Genomic DNA, 14,685 nt, shown 5'->3' on the forward strand with positions numbered 1-14,685 from the left:
GACCTTGTTATTTATCCATTCTATATATAACAGTTTGCATCTGCTAATACCAAACTGCCAGATTTATCCCTCCCCTATCCTCCTTCCCCCCTTGGCAACCAGAAGTCTGTTCTTGACATGTGTAAGTCAGTTTCTATTTCGTATGTAAGTTCATTTGTCATATTTTAGATTCCTCATATAAGTGATATTAATATAAGTGATATGGTATTTGTCTTTCTCTGTCTGACTTCATTTAGTATGATAATCTCTAGGTCCATCCATGTTGCTGCAAATGGCATTATTTTATTCTTTTTTATGGCTGCATAGTATTCCATTGTATATATGTACTACATCTTTCTTCATTCATTTATTGATGGATCTTAGATTGCTTCCATGCCTTGGTTATTGTAAATAGTGCTGTGATGAACATGGAAGTGAATGTATCTTTTCAAATTATAGTTTTGTCTGATGTATGCCCAGAAGTGGGATTGCTAGATTGTATGGCAACTCTATTTTTACATTTTTGAGGAACATCTATACTATTCTCCAGAAATTTATGTCAGATAATGTTTTGCCTATGTTCTCTTCCAAGAGCTTTATGATGTGTTGTCTTATATTTAAGTATTTAAGCCATTTTTGCATTTACTTTTGTGTGTGGTGTGGGGGTTTGTTCTCACTTCATTGATTTACATGTGGCTATCTAATATTCCCAACACCACCTGAAGAGACTGACTTTTTCCCATTTTATATTCTTGCCTCCTTTGTCAAAGATTAATTGACCATAGGTATGTGGGTTTATTTCTGGGCTCTCTATTTTTTCCATTGATCCATGATCTGTTTCTAAGCCAATACCACACTCTTTTGATTACTATAGCTTTATAGTATTGTCTGAAGTCTGAAAGGGTTATGTCTCCTGCTTTGTTCCTTTTCCTCAAGATTACTTTGGCAATTCTGAGTATTTTATAGTTCCATATAAATTTTAGGATTATTTGTTTTTGTTCTGTGACAAATGTCATGGGTAATTTAATAGAGATCATATTAAAATATAGATTGCTTTGGACAGTATGACCATTTCAACAATATTAGTTCGTCCAACTCAAGAGCAGGGGATATCTTTCCATTTCTTTGAATCATCTTTAGTTTCCCTTATTATATGTTTTATAGTTCTCAGCATATAAATCTTTCACCTCATTGGTCAGGTTTATTGATAAGTATTTTATTTTTTGTATATGATTTTAAAAATTCTTTTTTTATATTCCCCTTCTGATATTTCAATGTTAGTGCAAAATATCTGGAAACTAATATATGGCACAAATGAACCTTTCCACAGAAAAGAAACTCATAGACTTTGAGAACAGACTTGTAGTTGCCAAGGGGGAGGTGGAGGGAGTAGGATGGACTGGGAGTCTGGGGTTAATAGATGAAAACTATTGGCTTTGGAATGGACGGGCAATGAGATCCTGCTATATAGCACTGGGAACTGTATAGTTACTTATGATGGAGGGTAATGTGAGAAAAAGAATGTATATATGTATATGTGACTGGGTCTCTTTGCTGTACTGTAGAAAATTGACAGAACACTGTAAACCAGCTATAATGGAAAAATAAAAATCATTTTTTAAAAAAAGCAACCAATTACTGTATGTTAATTTGCTTCCTGTCCTTGTACTTATTTTGTACATAATAGTTTGTACTTTTTAATCACCTCTTCCTATCTTGCCCCCCCTTTCCTCTCCACACTGGTAACCACTAGTTTGTTCTCTGTGTCTGTGAAGTCATCTTCTTTCTTTTGTTATATTGACTAGTTTGTTGTATTTTTTAGATTCTACATATAAGTGAAATATATATTTATCTTTTTCTAACTTATTTCACTTACCATAATACCTTCCAAGTCCTTACATGTTGTTGCAAATGGAAAAATTTCATTCTTTCTTATGACTGAGTAGTATTCCATTCATGATATGGCATATATGCCACATCTTCTTAATCCATTCATCTCTTGATGGACATTGAGGTTGATTCCATATCTGGGCAATTATAAATAATTCTGCTATGAACATTCGAAACTATCTTTTTGAATTAATGTTTCTGTGTTTTGCAGATATATATCTGGGAGTAGAATTTCTGGGTCATATGATAGTTCTATTTTTAGGGTTTTTGTTTTTGGTGTATTTTTTTTGCCTTTTTTTTTTACAGTTGCACCCTCAGCATATGGAAGTCTCCAGGCTTGGGATCGAATTGGAGCTGTAGCCACCAGCCACAGCAATGTGGGATCTGAGCAGCATCGGCAACCTATACCACAGCTCACGGCAACACCAGATCCTTAACCCATTGAGCAAGGCCAGGACCTGTGTCTTCATGGATACTAGTCAGATTTGTTTCTGCTTAGCCACGAGAAGAACTCCTATTTTTAGTTTTTTGAGAAACCTCCGTACTGTTTTCCACAGTGGCTGAACCAATTTACATTCCTATCATCAGTGTATGAAGGTTTCCTTTTATTCATCCTCACTAACATTGGTTATTTGTATTCTTTTTGAGATTAGCCATTCTGACAGGCATGAAGTGATATCTCATTGTGGTTTTTATTTCCATTTCCCTAATGATTAGTGATGTTGAGCATCTTTTCATGTGCCTGTTGCCCATCTGCATGTCCTCTTTGGAGAAATGCCTATTTAGGTCTTCTGCTCATTTTTTAATTGAGTTGTTTGTTTGTTTTTATGTTGTATTATATGAGCTATTTATATATTTTGGGTAGTAACCCTTTATTGGTCATATAATTTGCAAATATTTTCTCTCATTGAGCAGGTTATCTTTTTGTTTTGTTGATGGTTTCCTTTGCTGTGCAAAAGTTCACCTATTCTTAAATGAGAACAGATAACCAAGGATCATCAAGCATTTGTAGAAAGCTTGCAACATGAAATGTAAATAAGATAACTAAAATTTAACTAGGGTAAACCATCAGAAAATTTGGCTCCAATGGACATAGATAATTCCAAGAGCAAAAGAAAACAGAAATAAAAACTGGAAGAAATCAATTTCTTTTGTAGGGGTTCAGAACAAGCCTCCCAGGATGTGTCACTTCAGCATGTGGATCATTTTGAGCCAAAGGCAGTGGAGACCCTGTGGGATCAAGAGAAACTACTGCCTTTCCCTTAATTACCTAGAAGAATTTAAGTTGGGGATTTTTCCCAGAAAAAAAGAGTTATTACCAGAGATAAATTTTATGTAAGTGACCCCATCTATGCAATAGGACAAAAAGCTAATTACCAAACATTTGCTCTTTTTCTTATCATTCTGTCCTTGGAAGTCTCAGACCCCCATCACATTCCTTAGTTCAGGATGGCATGTAGACCTCATTTTGCCTTTCCGTCTTGACTCTTTCATGTATGTGGACTTTCTGACCCTCTCATGTATGTAGGTCTCTCATATGTACAGGATTAAATTTGATTTTCTCCTATTAATCTGTCTCATGTCAATTTAATTCTTAAACCAGACAGAAGAACCTAGGAAAATAGAGGAATGTTTTCTTCCCAACACTTTCTTAAAGAGTTATTTATTTAGTTCTACCTGGAGAAAGGTAAAAGGGTAGCAATTCATTACATGGATTTTCAATGTAATCCCTCTTTTTTGCTCTACTTTTTCATTTTAAAATCCATAGCCTCTTTGGGGTTTTGCCTGATACCCTCTTTGGCTAAAGCACTCTCTGATAACATAGCTCCTTCTGTTTGTTTCCATTGGTTTTGTTTCTTCAGAAAGTTTTAAAAACTTTCATCTACTTGTACTCCCCCACATCCATTTCCTTTGTTATAGGAAAATATCTTTATGTGTCTCTTTGCCATCATTTTAAGGGATCTCTGAGAGAAGGCAGTGAATATATGTATTCCATGCAAAATGTTAAACAATGGAACACATTCTGACTTAATTTTTTTGAAATTTTTTTTAGAATTTCATTTACTTGTTGATGGATATACTTCCCCAAAATGACTGCCTAGTTATCAAGATTACTGATTAAAAATATAACATACATGTCTCATACCGTTAATGATATCCACCTATTCATTGCATCCTAAGTTAGGAAATTGATGTAAAGTTCATTTTGTGTCGCTTGCTCTGGTCAGTGTTGCTAATTTTGGTCAGTGTTGCTAGTTGCTACTCCAACCAGTTTAAGCAAAGCAATCAACTAAGACTAGTCTAGGTAATGAGTGATTTTATTCAGCATATACTTTACTCCTATGAAAATTAAAAGAGTAGAATATTCATAAAAGTGTTTTGTAGAAGAAATATTCTTTTCTTGGGATAACCTTGCAGATTTCAGACAATGATAGGTTGTGAGAGGGCTAGACCAATGACCTTAAATATTTTTGTTTGTGTTCTTCATAAAAAAATGAAAACTTATTTTCAATAAATATTCCCTTTTACACTCTTAGTATATAATTTTATTTGTCAAAAGATTAAATACTGCAAGAGATATGTGTCACATGTAAAATTTAACCATTGCAACAGTTTAAAAAATTATCCAATGGAATCTGAATATCATATGAATTTATTATAAGCCATTAAAAAATATATGACCAAGCCATTTTAGCAGTATATTTTCATTCCATTTCCCCCTCTGAATTTTATCTTAATGAAATATATGTTTGGGCTGGATAGTCTTTAATTGATTGCTTTTACTGATTAATTCTATATAAAAATATATCTTGAAAGTAAATTGCAATAGCAATATATTTCTTGCAACTATGAGGCTCTAAGGGTTAAATTCATTTTTATTGACTTATCATTATAATTACTAGTAACAGCCAGTTACTCAAAACATTATAAATGTATCACAAATTTTGAAAAGTATTAAATATATGTATGTAGAAATATATTGAAAATAAATCTTTTTATAGCCATTTTTCCAGATTAATTTATATTGCCATAAATAAGTATTCCTCCTTTCCAGAATGAGAAAAGGTTCAGCATCTTTTCTATACTAGGTTTTTTTTTTTAATATAGATGTAATCAGTAAGGGGTTTAAGTACATGAGAATACACAAACTTTTGTTATAATAACATCACTCATTTTTTTGGAACTCCTTTTGATCTATTTGTCAAAAGTTACAATATACTTTGGAAAGTTACCTTTAATAATCTAGACTCTCACAACACAATATTGTTTTTTCAATTTTTTGAAAGCATGACTTGTACTACCTGATATGCACACGGATTTGTCATTCGGTCATTCAGATCATTCACTTTGCCAAACCTACACCAGTGTTTGGAATTCATTCGGCGTTAGGAGTTTTTACACTGGAAGCAGTGTGCCATGTTAAGGCGCAGTGGAATGTGTGCCAGTCTTTTGTAAGAGGGCTGTTGTGATAGGGAAGGTTTGACTGTAATATGTTCCCAGTCCAATCAAGTTAGGAAAGAAAATGTGAAGGATGAGGATCCAGTGTGATTCCCTTCAAACCATTCTATCCCTTGGGAAGTCTTTGTGAACACCCAGAGGTAGCAGAAGTTCAGAACCCTTCTGAACTATGGGATTTCAGTTCCTTTCGAATCTTTGATTTTAAGATCTGTTGATGCTTTCTTTCACCTAAAAAGGGAAATATAGCTTCAAACAACTTTAAAGAGTGTCTCAAAGTGACTGGGGGGAAAAATAAATGTAAACTACAGAAGAAAAAAAGCTCTGTGGTTAGGAAGCCCAATAGGCAATAAGGAGACTGAATAAAAATGAACTAAAAGAATCCAGTGTTTCAATCCAATTAAAAAATGGAAATTTGGGGTTTTAATCCATAAAATATGTGCACATATAGATAAAGATTGCCTTTTTTGCCCAAACTGCAACCTTATATCACATCTAAAGATCTTAAAATATCATTGAGTTATAATAGTTTTGAAAGACTGAGTAAAGTTGATGGACTGACAGATGATTGCTTTGGGACAGCAGCTTTTTAAACACAACTCACAATGACAAACAATTTATATCTATATAACTTAAATGGGAGTTCTCTCAAAAAAATTATACTTACCCTTACAATATGAAATATTCTCTAGTATTTTGTCATATGTCCTCTTTTTTTCCCATCTGCTAAGGACAATGCTGGTCAAGGATCACCAAATTTATCTCACAAGTCAGTAATGAGTGATGATTTGTGGTCTGAAAACCATTGTTTATAAGGCCCTCTGAGAAACATTATATCTTTGTATTAAATATTTATTTTAAAACAGTCTCGTAAAGAAATGCACACGTATTTAATTCATCTCTGCTTAGGAGAAACCGAGCTCTTCATACCCAAAGGACAAAAACCCTTCAGTGGCAGCTTACCTCAATTGTAGGCATCATGCCTGGGATGAAGTAGTTTCTGAAATGCTACAGAACAACAGAAAATAAGAAAAAAAAAGTCAGTTTAATAGAGAATCAAAGGCCTCATAAGCCAACCTTCTAATTGATGTGAACCTTCTGTTCTGGGATGATAGAGTGTGGGGGTGGCATGGGGCTGGAGAAGGCAGAGAGGTTGGGAAGGAGCTAGATTTGAGACAGTATATGATGTAAGTGGAAAGTTATTGGGTCTTCTTCACACAAATGATCTTCCCAATAGAGTGCTAGATTATCTTGTGTTCCACACATCTTGTAACTGATAACTGTCCCCATTTGCCTTTTCTCTCTAAGAGAAGAAATATGTGGAATTAAACAAAGGCATCAACTTCCTAAGAATGTGCTGTTGGAGTTGACGCAAGCCTGTGAGGGTAATGAGAGAACAAACACATCATTAGGGTACAATCCAAGCAACCAAAGTAAATGAACACAGCAGAAGAAGGCTGTGGGAAGACTGCTGAAGACAAGAAATGGTTTTTAAAAGAAAGGGAAGATTTTTTTAAAAGGGAAAATATATAAATTTCCAATCCACCTATTGCACTAAGGAAATATTTTGAAAGGTTATTTTCATAGTAGGTTAAAAAAAAGTTAAAGGCAAATGAGACCAAAAAAAAAAAAAGCAAAACCTGAACTACATAGTGTTATCACTTCCAAATCAAATTACAAAACAAAAAGCAAGATTTATTATCCTGAAATGTGTCATAATTGAAAAAACACCCAGAATGCCTAAGACTCTGCACATTTATAACTGTAACTATCAATAGAGAACTTATTGGTGGAATTGAAATTTTTAAAAAATAAAAACATTGCCCTAAAATCCATTGGAGAACCAACTGAAATGGCCCTAAATGGACTCCTAAATGGAATTATCTGGGGGAGCCTTTAACCCAATCCAGACCAATTAAATCAGAGCCCCTGGAAATGGGAGCCAGGCATCAGCCTTGTTTAAAGTTAGTATGCAGCCAAAGTCAAAAACCACTCCTTCACAGTGTCTTCTGTGGACCAGGGCCACGAACATCCTTTAGGAACTTCTTGGAAATTCAGAGCCTCAAGCCCCCACTAGACTATTGAATCAGAACCTGCAATTTAACAAGATTCTCAGATGATTCTTGTGCATATTAAATTTTGAGAATTACTGATTCAAAAGACATATACTATTAAATTCTGGTGTTCATTTAACACTTAACTGTTTCTTATTTGATATTGATCTACATCACGGTATTTGGAATGAGCCAGGTGGCAACCTCTGCCTTGTTTTACTACCTCTGACTTCTCTAATTTCTCAGCATCCGTGCCCTAATGCCTATGACCTATAAGGCCAATTCCTGTCTTGATCGTAATTATGAATTGCTTTGGGCCTTCCCAAGTGGGATCTGAATGTTGCTAGTATCCTATGTAGACTCCTTTGCTGAAAACCATATCCAAGACAAACTTAGTATGCTAATCCTGTTTACTTATTTATTCCTTAGATTAGGCATCAATATTAACACTAAGACCTTGCTCCTGCCTTCTCCTTCTCATGGTTTTTCCTTTCAGTTGCTATTGCTAATTCTATTTAGAACCCTACGCTGAATCCAAGTGTGGCTGAATCCTCTATGACTCCAAAAAGAGTGGCTCTAGGAGTAACTGGCCTTCCTTGCTTATGCCGTTTCTTTTTCAAAAATGTGGCTAGAATTCTGAATCCACATGAAGAACTGGCTGATGCTGCTACCCAACTGGTTCTGGCTTTTCCATGTATCTGAGTTCTCTGTGGCTTTTCATTTATGTTATGACATTTATGTTCAGGCTACTGAAATGGACTGATAGCCATTAAAAAAACTTCTAGAGTTGAATTCCTCCTACATTCCACTGTAGATGACAGCTACAGCAGAAACCTTTCAGTCCCTGGCCCTGGAACTGAGCTTTATAAAGTCTCAGCTCTAGTCTTCCTTTCTTTCTAGCTATATTTGGTTGTATATTTCCCACAGAACTTCATGTCTCATGTCCAGCTGAGTTCTGATATTATTTACATAGCAGATGGTCAATGTATGGTCAGCTCAGGTTCATAAGACTTGTATGGAAATCTCAGACGGTTTCTGTGTATAGGGACAAAGAAGCAAAAAATAAAAAATAAATGCAAAAAATACCTTTGCTCAACCATAAAAGTCTTTTTTACTATGTTTCTGGTGAATCCAACATATTCCAGTACATATTGTTGGACTGTCCTTGTGTAGGCATACTCTGAGATCCTGGGGAAAATGTATTTCTAGGCACTGGAAGTGAAAGCTTTAAAGGATTCTATGATTGGCTTACTCCTCTAGTAATAGACTGAATTTGGGGATATGTGCAACTCTGGCTTTTTGAAGAAGAGTTGATTCCTGACAGGGAAGATATGAAATTCCTCCAAAAAAGAACATAAAGGTTCATATGGCATTCAAATCATAACAAGATATGTAGTTGGTTTAGAATCAGGAGCTTTTAAACTGAACAGCTGTAACCCATTTGGGCAGTCGTGCAAAACAGAAAGTTGGCAGACCAGATAGTCTTTTCAGACATTAAACACAAGATGCTTGGGGCCAAATCTTGTGATTAAGAAATCAAATGTTTTCTTTTTCCCCTTCTAACCTGTTCTCAGAGTGTGGAAAATTGTATGATTTTTCTTCTCTGACTCTAGTTGTAGTTATTGAGAAGTGCCAGTCTCTTCAGCCACTGGAGGTCAATCCAATTCAATTCAATCCTGTCTAGTCCATTCCATTCCATTCCATTCCATTCCAATTCAATCCAGTCTAATCTAATCCAATTCAACTTTATCTACCTTTTTCTGGGCAGACCTATATGAACATAAAAAATCTAAAAGTGCCTTGGAGGATGATATACCAAGTTGTCTGATGCTCAGCTCATAAACTATCTTGACTCTAGTGCAATCTCTCTGCACTGAGGATCTAAAAATCTGGTTTCTAGACACTCCTCTGCATCCTGGATCTGTTTCCTCTGTAATTCCCAGATGTTATATCCTATTAATTTTTCCCTTTTTTTTTCGTCCTTTTAGGGGTACACCTGAGGCATATGGAAGTTCCCAGGCCAGGGGTCAAATTGGAGCTGTAGGTGCTAGCCTATGCCACAGCCACGGCAACACCAGCTCCAAGCTGCATTTGTGACCTACACCACAGCTTACAGCAATGTCAGATTCTTAACCCACTTAGTGGGGCCAGGGATCCAACCCACGTCCTCATAGATACTCATCAGGTTCATTACCACTGAGCCACAATGGGAACTCCATTATTGATTTTTCTAATTAATTTGAGCACGACCTGTTGCATTTGTGCCTAACTCTGGCATAACTTCCATTGCACCTCTCTTCCAACTCTTGTCCTGACTCTTTATCCTGTACCTCTGTATAGGACAGTCTGTACTTCTGTCCTTCATTTCAACCTTTCACGAATCACTTTCTCCTCTCATAGCTTCCCCTAGTAGGGACCATTTCCTTTCAAAGGGTTTCCTTTCAAGCACATGTGCAGAAATGTGTGTGAGCATCTGGTGTGAGCTTTTTGTTCAACTTCAGCCCCTAGTGAAATATGGAGAGTGGTAGATACTCTGAGCAAAAGCGAACAAAGCAAGATTAATGAGAACAAACATCAGAGAAATGCCTTCGTGTGTAGAAAATGTTAAGAACCTGCTTTGGCCACATTTGAACAGTTGTGTGTCTGGATTTCAGCCTCTTTTTTTCTGGTCTACCCAGAATAGTCCAGACTCCCTGGCGGCAGGATGTAGGGGGCTGTATGGAAAAGTAGCTGCTGGCTCCTGACTCTCATGAGGAAAGGGGTGAAGTCAAAGCCTCTAGTCAGCAGGCAAATACCCACGATGGGTTGTATTGGTTGTTAAACTGTGGAAATGCTTCCCCACTAATTGGCAATCAGCCATTGTCCCAAGGATCCCTCGTACTCCTCTCCTTTGCCTTGGTGGCCCAAAAGCCTTCATATGCCTCCAGCAACTAAAAGGATGACATTTAAATTTGTTCATTCTAAACTCCATCTGTGGTTAAATATTTTGAAAAAAAATCATTCCTGGTTGATAACTCTTGACTCTGGGAGGAACTGCATGCTTAGAGCTTCTTTAGGAACCAATAGAGAGGACATAACTTTTTTTAGGATCATTTTAGGAAGTACTGTGCTTGTAACTTGCCTCCTGAATTAACTTCCATAGGGCTGCCCAGATTCATCCGAATCCTTCTGCTTCACCCGTCCACCTCACGAACTTGGTGTTTGACATCTGTCTAGTGATCTTCCTGCCCCTCTGTCCTCCATCCATGGAGCCTAATGTCTCCATTAGGCACAACTTGCAACTCCTTCTCTTCATGGAGTCACCTCCATTACTTTCCTGGACAGGAACCTGTTGGTTCCAAATCTCATGAGCAGATTCTTCCCAAATCTTCACTCTGTAGCCACATGCAGCCATGTGCCAACTTCTCTGCTGCAACTATCAGAGGCAGTCAGGTACCAGTGAAGCCCAGAACTTCTTGGCATTATCCTCCCAGACAATATCATGGGGGACGAGAGAGAGAGAGTTTTGGAATCAGACATCCCTGGGTTTGAAAGCACTCTTCTCTTTACTTCCCAAGTTACTTGAGCAATTGACTGACTTCTTATAAGGCTGGTTTTTTTCAATCTGCAAAATAAAGGTAGATCTTACTTCATAAGAATGAAAAATAGGGACAAATAAAATGATGCTGTTGTACTGATCCACTTATTTTCTTGGTATGCCCAGCATCTCTTTCGGGAAGCACCCTTTCCTATTCTTATTCTACATGACTTGACAACAGGAATGCTCACATGACCCAGGGGACCAGAGTACTTGGCCACAGTGGTTGGTTCTGATATAGGCAAATGACCCATCTGGCCAATTAGAATCTTCCCTGAGAACTTGTGAAACCATCCACAAAGAGGCAGTCTCTTTATGAGTATATTTGAATAGGCAGTAGGAGAAAATGAATTATTTTTTTAAAAATTATTCACATCCAATGTGCTTTGTATTTTGAGAATAATGGTTATAATAGTGTAACCTAGAGTTTTGGTATGCATAAAAAGTCCCAACTCTACATATATATATATATACACACATATATATATACTTCATATCAAAATATGATTTAGAGCATTAAATTTGTTCCTGATAAATGGTAATTGTGTTATTTCATCTTTAAATTAAGAAAAAATGAATTTATTTATTTTTTTAGGTTTTTATTTTTTCTATTATAGTTGATTTACATTGTTCTGTCAATTTCTGCTATACAGCAAAGTGACCCAGTCATACATACATACATACATATATATATTCTTTTTCTCTCATTATCCTCCATCATGTTCCATCACAAGTGACTAAATATAGTTCCCTGTGCTATACAACAGTTTCTCATTGCTTATCCACTCCAAATGCAGTAGTTTGCATCTACTAACCCCAAACTCCCAGTCCATCCCACTCCCTCCCTCTCCCCCTCAGCAAACACAAGTCTTTTCTCCAAGTCCATGAGTTTGTTTCTTTTCAGTAGAAAAGTTCATTTGTGCCATATATTAGGTTACAGATATAAGTGATATCATAGAGATTTGTCTTTCTCTTTCTGATTTACTCCACTTAGTATGGAGTCTCTAGTTTCATCTATGTTGCTGCAAATGGCATTATTTTGTTCTTTTTTATGACTGAATGGTATTCCACTGTGTATATATGCCACATCTTCTTAATCCATTCATCTTTATTTTAGCTTAAAAAAAAGGAATTTATTGGTTCATGTTTCTGAGGCTAGGGTAAGGTGTTGGAGTTTGCAGGAAGTTTGAGAGGGACATCTCTGCTTCCTTAATGTCTATTGGCTTTATGATTCCTGCCACAAGTGAGTTATCAAATGGGAACAGAGACATGACCAGAGAAAACTTTAGGTCCTCATAATTTAAGTTTAGTATCAGCAGAGGTAAGATAAGACATCTTTTTTACTCAATGTCTATGAAGTGTCATACAGTGTCTTTGAAGGCAAATTCACAAAAGCATAAGTCCCTAAAACTCAGGTTTGTCTAACTTGAGTCACTTGACTATTGCTGAACTAATCACTGAGATATATATGTATATGCATGTATGTGTGTGTTGTACTGTGTAATTGATACATTCACCAAAACCACTTGGAGAGGGAGACCACAGTTTCCGAAGGAAAAGGAGATACAATTATAAATAATGATGTGAAGGGATGCTTGAGTAGAGCCCAAACAGTAAGTATCTGCTCTTTATATCAGCATCATTATTATCATCTTCATTCTCATATTATTATTATTAATCACTATCATCATCATTACTCTTGCATCTTGTTGTGTACATAACAGTGATTGGCTGTCAAACTAATTTTCAGGGGACATTTGAAAGCAAAGGGAGATGGACTTGGTAAAAGGTAACACTATATGGCCACTTTGATGGTAAAAATTGACCAGCCAGTTCTGTGAACAGTATAGGTAGGTGGTTATTCCCTTATTAAGAGGAAAAACCATTATTTATAATTTATGGTGAACATTATCATCTATCTAAAAATTTTAGTGTTAGTAGGGCTTAAAGCTTCATGAAAAAAAAAAGTTTTAGATATGCAGAAATTTCGTGGATCAGGTGCTCCTAAAAACAGTGTCCTCAGGTGAAAGACACTCAAGTTCCATAGAACACAGCCTGGTTCACCTGGTGGCTGCTTAATAAATATGAGTTCAATGTGATTCTTGAACCAGGGGAGCAAAGGCAATATCTTTTAATTGCTATTTATTGCCACCTCTTTGGTAATAAAGTGCCTAAAGGGATATTTCTGGCTGTGATTGGTTAATACTAATCTATGTACATTAAAAGGCATGCAAAATATATTTCTCCATTTTTCTGCAGCAATATTTATTTGACTTTATTATGTAATTGGCTTTATTAAGAATAAGAAAAAATAAAATAGGCCCTTAATATAGCACATGAAAGGTGACTTGACAACCAATTTTCCTAGTATATTGTGGATTTGAAAATTCAGTAAATGCAAATGTATACTTAGGCAAATTCAAAAAAGCACATCACAGAATTTCTACTTTATATAAATTAGAAAGTCATTTGGAGCTCTTATGGCTTTTGGTGATAAACTGTATTAAATCAGCTTTGTAATAAATGGGTTTTTATGAATTCTTCTAAATTGTATGCATTTGGGTCTTCATCATTTCATATTAGCATGTTATCCTTCTTACCAGACGTCTAGTACTTAGTAACCTTCATATTCCTTACTAAAAAAAAAAATCTAATTTTTCAAAGCAGATGGAGAACTGTAACACTGCCAGAATTATGTTCTGATTTCAGAAATAGAGTAGATATTTCCCATTAGATACCCTTCTTGCCTATTTTTGACTCCATTCTGTGGTAGAATCACCAGATTTAGCAAATAAAAATCTAGGGTGTCCATTGAAATTTGAATTTTTTTTTCTTTTTAGGGCTGCACCCGCAGCATATGGAAGCCCAGGCTAGGGGTAGAATTGGCGCTGTAGCTGCCAGCCTACACCACAGCCACAGCAACATAGTATCCAAGCCAAGCTGCGTCTGCGACCTACACCACAGCTCACTGGCAATGCCGGATCCTTAACCCACTGAGCAAGGCCAGGGATGGAACCTGCATCCTCATGGATGCTAGTCAGATTTGTTAACCGCTGAGCCACAAGGGGAATGCCTGAAATTTGAGTTTTTGATAAAAAAAAAAAAACTATAGTAGAAATATGTCCTATGTAATATTTAGGACATATTTATGATAAAATATTGGTTGTTTATCAGAAATTCAAATTACACTGGACATCCTAGATTTTTATTTGCTAAATTTGACAACTCTACCCAAAAAGACAGTACCTGACTCTTCCCTCGAAGACTGTGTGACCTCCTATTGTTTTTTTAATGTGTCTTCCTGCTAAAATATGCACAAGGCAAAGGGTCCCAAACCCATTCATTCTAAGACATAAACCTGTATGCAGCCCTTATGGCCCATCTTAGCTTGCTGATAGACCCAATAGTAACATAAATCTGACTCAAAACCAGACTTTCAGGGAGGCACATGTTTCCGGGTAGTCCCTTGAGGTTATAAAGCATATCACATGATACATTGTCTTAAAGGATGTCTTCTTTTCCTGTCCCTCTCCAGAGTCTTACTCTGTGAGGAATTTCTTCCCACTCTTGCTTTCTTTCCTCCCAGAATTCTCTTCAAACTCCCCTCTCTAGTCTGCCCTCCCTTAGATTATCTTATCTCCCCCCAGCTTCATCCATTTGGATTCTGATTCATATCGCAGCAGAACGGAGGAAGGAGGAGGTAGAAGGAAGAGGTTAAAAAAAGAAGGA

This window comes from Phacochoerus africanus, chromosome 2 (assembly GCF_016906955.1).
Source record: "Phacochoerus africanus isolate WHEZ1 chromosome 2, ROS_Pafr_v1, whole genome shotgun sequence".
NCBI lineage: Eukaryota > Metazoa > Chordata > Mammalia > Artiodactyla > Suidae > Phacochoerus > Phacochoerus africanus.